Raw genomic sequence first — 2,919 nt, 5'->3', positions numbered from 1 at the left:
CGGAGAGGCGATCCAAGCTTACACACGATCCGGCGCGGGAACATGGTAAGGCGACTGCTCCTGTTGGGTAGTCGTCGAAACGCCCTCGGACCTCTTCTCCTACGCCGACCGAAAAGGCTCCCATGCACCCATGCGCGACGCCGTCCAAGCCGCCCAAGGCTCTGCCCAAGATGAAGATGACTGTCCCCACCATTTCTGGGTAATAATAAAACTTGTTTTCCTTTGTCAACCATGAACAGATCCTTGGTCGATTCATTGAGCCAACTGACTGACTTTCGAGATTTGCAGTGCTGCTACTTCTGAGATCTCCGCCAAGGACGATGATCAAGAGATGGAGGATGCTGTTACTTCCAACCCCGGTATGATTACTGATGTTCTGCCTTGAATTAACTGATGATTTCTCATAACTCCGGTCGACTGAATTTTTCTCGTAGCTCCTTCTCATGTCATTAACCTCCCTGACGACGACGACGAAGAGCCACCAAGAGTGAGGCGGAACAGGAGAGCGTCGGCTGGCGGGACCCCACAATCCACTCCGGCGCCTGAGGCCGTAGCTCGAGACGGTGGTGAAACCACTCGGGCTTCTGTGACTTTCGCCATTCCTCTGACGAGTGTGCGGCCCTTGACGTCGACTGTGGATCCGCCTTCGCTCTTCGCCACACACCACGTCCCTGAGGACCAAGTGGATGCAGCTAAGGAAGCTGTACGCCAGGCAGGGATCATGATGGAGCAGGTCAAGGTGGTTCGAGAAGCCAGCCAAGTAGCTTATGACGCGAGTTCAGCTCTTCAAAGTAACGTCCAGGTCAGTCGATTCACTGCTTGTTCTGTTAGGGTATGCTGTCTGAAGAATCTCTTTTCTGAAGATCTTTAAATTTGTACACCCACTGGGTGTGTCTGTTAAGTCTTGGACGAGTGGGGGCACGCTTAGTGCACCCACTGGGTGTAGTCCCCGAGACTACGGTGGACTGCTGGCAGTCGACTGTAGTCTTTATACTGTGTTGCAGTAGTTGTACTTCTTCACTCGGTCTGGTCAGGCCATGTCGAGTGAAACTGTATCCGGTCGATTGCGGGTAGTCGATTTTTTTTGTTTTGCAAAACCAGTGGGGGCACGCTGAGTGCACCCACCGAGTGTAGTCCCCGAGACTACTGTTGAATGTTTTTGATTCAGCTGTAGTCTTAGAAGCGCCATCATTGTCTCTTGGTTACTCAGAAGCAACTTATCTTGGACCTCTGTCGACTAATTTTTGCAGAAATCCTGTGGACTTGTGGCTCTCTATACTGAGTTGGAGAACAAACAGATCCAACTCAACCTTGACTTGAAGCTTGCTCAACAGAACCTGCAGAAGGCGCAAGAAGAAGCAAAAGGTATGGCTGGTGAGGTTTCTCATTCTTGACAAGTGACTTTTCTTTCTTGCCTGTTCTTGATGTTGAGCTCACTCGACGTTCTGTAGATAAACTGGAGGAAGCTCTGAAGAAGAAGGATCGAGATCTTGCCGAAGCGCAGAAGGAGGCCTCGAGCAAAACGAAGCTTGCAGAAGAGAAACTGGCTTCGGTCGGAACTCTTGAGCAGGAGAACTCCAGACTGAAAGCTGCTCTCGAGATAGCTAATCAAGAGGTCAGCCGACTGAAGAACGATAAGATGGTTCTGCATGACAAGGCGGGTGAGCTGGCGGGGAAGGTGAACGATCTGGAGGCTTATCTTGGTGGACTCGCCAAGAAGTTGTTCGTCATGCTCGAAGGTAGTTACTCCGACCCGACTGTCTTCCAGTTACCAAGCCCGTGTAGGGTCACTGTCTTATTCTTGAATCGTGCTCGCAGAATTCTGCCAGAGCTTCGAAGAGGAAACCAGTCGAGTGGAGCCGGGCTTGGATCCCGCCAATTCTCTCGTGAAGGACGAGGCTGCTATGAACGTGCTCCGACTGGAGTCTCGTGTTACCAGCGTTGTTGACTATCTTGCCCGGCTGAAGGTTGCGATGTCGCGGATCGACACGTCACTCTGGCCTGGGACGACGCTTCAAAACGACCTCGAGTCCCTGATGGCTCGACTTAATGAAGTCCCAGGTCGAGTGGCGGAATGGAAGAAATCTTCTACTAGATGTGGTGCTGATGTCGCTCTGTCTCTGGTCCGCGTCCATTGCAAGGAGGCGCGAGAAGAAAAGCTGGCCGCCATTCAAGTTGCCAATACCAGGAAGCACAGCTTTCAAGACTTCATGGAGACTTTCATCACTGCTGCTACTCGTATTGCAGACGGGATCGACTTGGACGAGTTCGTCGCCCCTTCCAGCCCTCTGCTTGAGGAATGAAAAACTTTTATGCTTCACTTTAAATTTGCCTCGGAATGCCGAGTGGATTTATAACCGTTAAACTCTGCCGAGCCGAGGGCTCGAGTACTTTGATCTGAGGTCTGGGACCTTTAGGCCTTATCTGAACTTGCTTTCTCATTGAATATCTTCATGGTTTGATCCGTCGAGTGGAAGTTGATCTTCACTCGGAATAACCTTGTATTCGTGGCGTAACTCCAAAGGAGAAGGTAGCAGTCGACTTGCGCCTCGTCGTCCTTGCGGATTGGGTTGTGTCCTGTACTTAGGCGAGCGCTGGGCTGCAGCTAAGTCCCCGAGTGGGAGGTTTGCTCTCACTCGGTGGGATTTTTGAACGCTTAGGCGAGCACTGGGCTGCAGCTAAGCCCCCGAGTGAGAGGTTTGCTCTCACTCGGTAGGATTTTTAAACACTTAGGCGAGCGCTGGGCTGCAGCTAAGCCCCCGAATGGGAGGTTTGCTCTCACTCGATAGGATTTCAAAACACTTAGGCGAGCACCGGGCTGCAGCTAAGCCCCCGAGTGGGAGTCTGGCTCGCCACTCGGTAGGATTTTTAAACACTTAGGCGAGCACTGGGCTGCAGCTAAGCCCCCGAGTGGGAGTT

The sequence above is a fragment of the Triticum dicoccoides genome, chromosome 1A (assembly GCF_002162155.2).
Source record: "Triticum dicoccoides isolate Atlit2015 ecotype Zavitan chromosome 1A, WEW_v2.0, whole genome shotgun sequence".
NCBI classification, from domain to species: domain Eukaryota; kingdom Viridiplantae; phylum Streptophyta; class Magnoliopsida; order Poales; family Poaceae; genus Triticum; species Triticum dicoccoides.
The sequence above is the reverse complement of the archived record's forward strand: the minus strand, read 5'-3'. Positions refer to the sequence as shown.